Source organism: Macaca fascicularis, chromosome 10 (assembly GCF_037993035.2).
Source record: "Macaca fascicularis isolate 582-1 chromosome 10, T2T-MFA8v1.1".
NCBI classification, from domain to species: Eukaryota; Metazoa; Chordata; class Mammalia; order Primates; family Cercopithecidae; genus Macaca; species Macaca fascicularis.
Window position 1 is genome coordinate 40,727,501 of NC_088384.1, and position 7,500 is coordinate 40,735,000.

The following is a 7,500-nucleotide window of genomic DNA, read 5'->3' on the forward strand; positions in this document are numbered from 1 at the left end:
TGTTCAAAATCAGTAATTTTGTGATCCAGAAATACGCGGATTCACCCAAAACACGGAAACTTTTACAAATTGTCTTAGTTAGTCCTGGTGTCTGTGTCAGTGATTCTTTTAGGTTTGGACCTTGACCGAGAGAATTTCCAGTCGGTCTCTCGTCTCTCGTCTTCGGACAGAAGTTCCAGATGATCCGATGGCTGGGGTCTTAGGCTGTGTGCCCCCAGGGGCCCTGGTCGATTAGTTGTGGGGATCGCCTGGAAGGGCGCGGTGACCCACTGTGCTGTGGGGGCCTCCATCCTTCCCCCTCCCGCCTCACCCTCCAGGCGATCCCAATTCATTCCGGGCTGACAGTCTCATTGGCAGACGTCGGGCATCACCTAGCGGCCACTGTTACTCTGAAAATGGAGGCCTCAACAGAGGAAGGAAGCTCAGGCCGCCTGCGCACAGCCTGGGGCAACTGTGTCTTCTCCACCGCCCCCGCCCCCACCTCCAAGCTCCCCCCTTCCTTGTTGCCTAGGAAATCGCCACTTTGACGACTGGGCCTGAGTGACCTTTGATCAGGCAGCATCAATCAATGAATCAATCAATCAATCAATGTAAATACAATACAATACGATACAATACAATTGTACGGGCGCGGTGGCTCACGCCTGTCATCCCAGCACTTTGGGAGGCCGAGGCTGGCAGATCACCTGAGGTCGGCAGTTCGAGACAAGACTGACCCACATGGAGAAACCCCGTCTCTACTGAAAATACAAAATTAGCCGGGCGTGGTGGCACATGCCTGTAATCCCAGCTACTCGGGAAGGGAAACGGAGGCAGGAGAATTGCTTGAACCTGGGAGGCGGAGGTCGCAGTGAGGCGAGATGGCGCCATTGCGCTCCAGTCTGAGCAACAAGAGCGGAAGTGCGTCTCCAAAAAAAAAAAAAAAAAAACCAAGAAAACAAACCAAAAAGCAAGCAAGCAAGCAAGCAAGCAAGCAAGCAAGCAAACAAACAAACAAAAAAAACACCTTTCTCTGTGAAACTGCTTTTGTCGTGTGTGTATTCGTCTCGCAGAGTTAAACCTTTCTTTTTACTCAGCAGGTTGGAAGGGTTTTTTGGTTGAATCTCTCTGTGTACATTTCGGAGACCCTTGTGTCGTATGGTGAAAAAATCTTATGTTTTCAGATAAAAACGAGAGAGAAGGTCTTCATGAAACAGCTTTGTGACGTGTGGATTCATCATACCGAGTTAAAACTGCCTTTGGATTCAGCAGTTTGGAAGCAGAATGGACATTTGGGAGCCCATTGGGGCCTGTTGTGAAAAACCGAGTATCCCCACCAGAGAAATAGAAAGAAGCTCTCTATGATACTGCTTTGTGATGTGTGGATTCATGGCACCGAATTACAACTAATTTTTGATTGAGGAGGTTTGAAGCACTCTTTCTGTAGAATCCGCGAGTATACCTTTGGGAGCCCACTGAGGCCTAGTGTGAAAAACCGAATATCCCCAAATAAAAACTAGAAAGAAGCTGTCTCTGAAACTGCTTTGTCGTGTGTGGATTCATCTCACAGAGTGAAACCTTTCTTTTGATATACCAGGTTGGAAGCGGCCCTTTTGTAGAATCTGCAAAAGGACATTTGGGAGCTATTCGAGGCCTAGGGTGAAAACCAGGAAACTGTAGATAAAAACTAACAAGAAGCTATCTGTAAAACTGCTTTTTAGCGATGTGTAGATTCCTCTTACTGAGTTAAACCTTTCTGTTGATTCAGCAGATTGGAAGCATTTTGTTGTTGTTGCTGTTGTTGTTGTTGTTGTTGTTGTTGTTGTTGTTGTTGTTGTAGTAGTATTTTTTTCTTAATATTTTTATTTTTTTTAAGACAGACTCTCACTCTGTCCCCCAGGCTGGAGTGCAGTGACACCATCTCGGCTCACTGCAACCTCTGCCTTCCAGTTGAAGGGATTCTCCTGCCTCAGCCTCCCAAGTAGTTGGGATTACAGGCACCCGCTACCAAGCCCGGCAAATTTTTTGTGTTCTTGGTAGAGATGGGGTTTCACCGTTTTGGCCAGGCTGGTCTCGAACTCCTGACCTCAGGTGATCCACCCGCCTCTGCCTCCCAAAATGCTGGGATGACAGGCGTGAGCCGCTGCACGCGGCCGATTGGAAGCAGTTCTTTGCAGAATCTTCGAAGGGACATTTGGGAGCCCTTTGTGGCTCCTGGTGAAAGTGAACATCCCCAGAGGAAAAGGAGAAAAACTGCTGCTGGTGAAACTGCTTTTTGACGTGTGGATTCACCTCGAACGGATAATTCTTTTGAACCAGGAGGTTGGAAACACGCTTTCCGTAGAATCTGTGAGGGGACATTTGGAAACCCATTGAGGCCTACGTTGGAAAACAGACTATCCACAGATTAAAACCAGAGAGAGGCTATCTGTCACATTGATTTGTGATGCGTAGATTGATCTCTTAGCGATACACCATTCTTTGGATTCATCAGGTTAGAAACACTTTTTTTGGGCAGTCTCTCTGAATGGATTTTTGGGAGTCCCTTTAGGCCTATGGTGAATCACCGAATATTCCCAGATGAAAAATAGAAAGAATGTATTTGAGAAACTGCTTTGCGATGTGTGGACTCATCCTAAAGAGTTACACCTTTCTTTTGATTAGGCAGGTTGGAGACACTCTCTTTGTAGAGATTCCAAAGGGACATCTGGGAGCCCTTGAGGCCTACGGTGAAAAACTGAATATCCCCAGACAAAGACCAGAGAGAATATGTCATTGAAACGGCTTCGTGATGTCTGGGAGCTCTCTCTCTCTCTCTCTCTCTCTCTCCCCCCCCCCCGCTTGTCTCTCTCCCTGTGTCCCTGTGTCTGTCTTCTGTCTTACTCTCTTTCTCTGCCTGTCCTTCTGTCTGTTGGTCTCTCTCTCTCTCTCTCTCTCTCTCTCTCTCTCTCTCTTCCCCCCCGTCTGTTTCTCTCTCTCTCTCTCTGTCTGTCTGTCTCTCTCTCTCTCTCTCTCTCTCTCTCTCTCTCTCTGTTTCTCACTGTCTCTCTCTGTCCGTCTCAAAAAAAAAAAAAAAAAAGGATAGATACATGCATGCATGCATGCATACATACATACATACATGCATACATGCATACGTACAATTAAAAATTTGAAATAAAATAAAAGGAATAACTAGGCCCGGCGCGGTGGCTCAAGCCTGTCATCCCAGCACTTTGGGACGCCGAGGGTGGTGGATCGCTGGATCACGAGGTGGTCAGACCAGCAGGGCCAGTATGGTGAAACCCCGTCCGTCTCTAGTCAAAATACCAAAAATTAGCCGGGCATGGTCGTGCGCGTCTGTAATCTCAGCTACTCGGGAGGCCGAGCTGAGGCAGGAGAATCACTTGAACCTGGGAGGCGGAGGTTGCAGTGAGCCGAGATCGCGCCACTGTACACCAGCCTGGGCGAGAGAGGGAGACAACCTCTCAAACAATTAAAAATAAAAGTAAAAATGAAAGTAAAATTAAAAATTAAAAAAAAAAAAGAAAAGGAAAATGAAATAATTAAAAAGTGAGTTTCCGGGAAAAGAGGGAAGAAGAAAAAAAAAGAAAAAAGAAAACAGTCCCACAGTGACATAAACACATGCCTCTCGCCTTTCGAGGCGTCAGTGATGCTACGAATGATGCGCAATTTTTTTTTTTAACTTCCTTTTATTTTATTATCATTTATTGTTTGACACGAGCCTCGGAGGCCCTCCCTCCCTCCCTCCCTCCGTCCCACTCCCTCCCTCCGTCCCACTCCCTCGTTGCCCACACAACTTCAGGAGACAGACCCTGGCTGGGCCAGATTGTTCTTCTCTTTGAGCAGTTGTTTCCCTGACTTTCTTCGTGTCTTTAACCCGTGTGGACTCTTCTGCTCGGATTTCAGAGATGGCAGCTCCACTTCAGGCCTTGTTGTTAGTGGGGGCTTTCCTGATTCTCCCCACATGTAGTGAAAGCAGGTAGATTCGCCTCGCCTCGCCTCGCCTCGCCTCGCCTCGCCTCGCCTCGCCGCCTCCTCCTCCTCTCTCTCTCTCTCTCTCTCTCTCTCTCTCTCTCTCTCGATTGCTCGCTCGCTCGCTCGCGCTCGCGCGCTCTCTCTCTCTCTCTCTCTCTGCTGCTTTCTTGCTTTTTCTTTCTGTCTCTTTCTCTCTTTCTGTCGTGCTTTCTTGCTGTCTTGTTATCTTGCTTTCTTGCTTTGTCTTTCTTCCTGTCTTTCCTCTTTCTTTTTTTTTTCTTTCTTCTCTCGCCTTTCTTTCTCGCTGTCTTTCTCCCTCTCTCTCTCTCTTTCTTCTTTCTTTCTGTCTTTCTTTCTTTCTCTCTCTCTTTCTCTCTCTCTCTTTCTTTCTTTCTTTCTTTCTTTCTTTCTTTCTTTCATTTTTTTTTCTCTCTCTCTCCCCCAGCCTCTGAAAGTGCTGGGATCACAGGCGTCAGCCACCGCGCCTGGCCTATTTGCTTATGTTATGTTACCTTATTTTTTATTTATTCATTTTTATCTGTTTATTCATGTGTATGCATATAAATTTTTTTCTATTTTAATGTAGTTTTATATGTTATACCTATATACAAATGTAAGTACTTATATTGATATTTGTCTTCTCTTCTCTTCTCTTTTCTTCCTTTCTCTCCTTTAGGTTTTCCTTCCTTTCTTTCTTTCTCTGTTTCCTTCTTTATGTTTTCCTGCCTGCCTGCCCGCCCGCCCGCCCGCCCTCCCTCCCTCCCTCCCTCCCTCCCTCCCTCCTTCTCTGTCTGGATTCAGGAAGAGCCTACGCATTCTGTGTCTCCCTGTGTCCTCAACGACCCGCGACCGAGTCCTTGCTTGTTGTTTCTCCCACCGAGATGCCTCTCCGAACATCCACACGCCGTGGGTTGTCTTCTGACTGTGTCGCGGTCCATGCAGAGACAGGGTTTGGGGACCGTTTCTGTGGGGTTGGGGTACAGGGGCTGCGTTTTCGGCCTCGGGATAGCGTCTCTCGACTCACGGTTTCGGTTTTGCGGTCCGCGGGCCGGCCTGCCATCCGGATCTGTCTTGGTGACGTTCGCGACGGTTGTCGGACTCCATCTGGCGGCCGCTTTTATATCGTTCCCTTGGCTTCCGGAGCTGCGGTGGCAGCTGCCGAGGGAGGGGACCGTCCCCGCTGTGAGCTAGGCAGAGCTCCGGAAAGACCGCGGTCGTCAGCCGGGCTGTCCCGGTCGCGCCAGAGCTCTGGCGCGTCACTTGTGAGTCAGAGCTCAGGCGTGCAGGCTTATGTGGGGAGAGGTTGTCGCTGCGCTTTCGGGCCAGAGCCGGGTGTGGGGCTGCCGGGGTTGGTCGACCAGCACGCCGCGGCTCCCGAGGCCTGACCCGCGACCCGCGGGGACCCACCGGGCTTGGGGCGGGAGGCTGGGGACACCCTTCCCGGCCCGGTCGCGGGCCCGCGCGCATCCTGGCCGTCTGAGGCAGCGGCCGAATTTTTTCTCCAAGTCCCCGTGGGGAGCCGGGGACCGTCCTGCCTCGTCCCCCGGGTGCCGGGGAGCGGTCCCTCTGCCGTGACCTGTTGTTTGCAAGTCCCCGTGGGGAGTCGGAGAGCGCTCCCTGAGCGCGCGTGCGGCCCGAGAGGTCACACCTGGCCGGCCTTCGGTCCCTCGTGTGTCCCGGTCGTACGAGGGGACGGCCGAAAACGCTTCCGAGTCTCGCTCTGGAGACTCGGGCCGGCCCCTGCGTGGCACGGGTGGCCGGGAGGACGTCCCTGGCCCGGCGCTGCTCCGGCGTGTGTCCTGGGGTCGACCAGAGGGCCCTGGGTGCTCCGTGTCTGGCTGCGATGGTGGCGATTTTGGGGACAGATGCCCGTGTCGCGGGTTCCCTGGGCCGGCGGCGTGGTCGGTGACTCGACCTCCTGTCTCCTGGGGAGGTATATGTTTCACTCCGAGCCGGCATTTTGGGCCACCGGGTTATTGCTGACACGCTGTCCTCTGGCGACCTGTCGCTGGAGAGGTTGGGTCTCTTGGATGCGTCGCGGGTCTTCGGCCTCCCGGTGACCCGGCTAGCCGGCCCTGCTCGTGCTTGAGCCGCCTGCTGGGGCCCGTGTGCCCGGTCTCTCATGCATCCGAGCGTCCCAGCTCCCGGTGCCGCCTTGGGTCCGGGTCTCTGACCCACCTGGGGGCGGCGGGGAAGGTGGCGCGGGCTTACCGTGCCACCGTGCGCTCCCCGCTGCGGGCACCTGGGGCGGCCGTGACAACCCCACTCCCGCTGGCTCCGTGCCGTGCGTGTCAGGCATTCCTCGTCTCTGCCGGGTTGTCTGCCGCCCCTGTCCTGGGGCTGGGGATGGCCAGGCTGATCTGCTCGCTGGCCTCTGGGGAGGCTGTGGCTGGCCGGCCGACCCTGCTCCGGGGATGCTTTCCCTGATCGATGTGGTGATGTCACGCTCTCCCGGGCCGGGACCGAGCCGCGACGGGCGAGGGGCGGGCATTCGTGGTGAATGAGACCCGTTCTTCTCGTCCCGCCCGCGGGGTTTCCCCCGTCTCCCATCCCCGCCTGTGGGCGGTGCGTTGGGAGGCACTGGGGTGCGGAACCCGGCCCGACCTCGCTGTCCCGACCCCGCCGCCTGCCTCGTGGCGTCCGGCGTGGGTCGGCGGGGGTCCTCTGACGCAGCAGGCACCCCTCGCTTTCGCCTCTTGTGGTCGTCGCCTCGTGGGCCGCCCCCCTCCGCGGCGGTGGGGGTGCTGTCCCGCTGGCCCGCCGTGCTGCCCTCTCGGGTATTGCACGAGCGCTGGCTCCGCCTGGGCCTTTGCGGTGCTCCTGGAGCGCCCCGGGCTGTCTCTCAGGTGCCCGAGGCCGAGCGGTGGTGTGTCGCTCCCGCCCCCAGCGCCCCCTCCTCCGGTCGCCGCCGTGGTGTCCGCGCGTGGGTCCTGAGGGAGCGCGTTGGCTGTGCGGGTCGAGGCGGTTGAGTGAGACGCGCCCCTCCCACGCGGGGAAGGGCGCCGCCTGGTCTGGCGAGCGCACGTCCCGTGCTCCCCTCTGGCGGGTGAGCGCGGGCCGTGTGAGCGGTTGCGGTGGGCTCGGGCCGGCCACGCGTGCGCCGGCCGGCCGCCGAGGGGCTGCCGTTCTGCCTCCGATCGGTCGTGTGTGGGTTAACTGGAGGCGCCTTGCCTCACAGAAAGGAGGTGGGTGGACGGCGGGGGGCCTTGGGGGCTGTGCGCACGCGCGCCGGCCGGGCCCCTGCCCTGACCGCAAACGCTCAAGGTTGCCGCAGGTTTCTTCTCGCGCCGCAGGCCCCCTCCCTTCCCCAGGCGTCCCTGAGTGCCTCTGCGGGCCCGACGAGGGGCGACTGGCGGGTGGGGAGCGTGACCCACCCTCGGTGAGAAAGCCTTCTCTAGCGATCCGAGAGGTGTGCCTTGGGGTACCGGATCCCCCGGCCCGCCGCCTCTCTCTGTGTTGTGGTAGCGCTGCCGTAGCGACTCGCCTGCAGAGAACCCTCCTCCTCCGCTGTCCCCGCCTCGACGGGATGAGGTGGGGGGACAG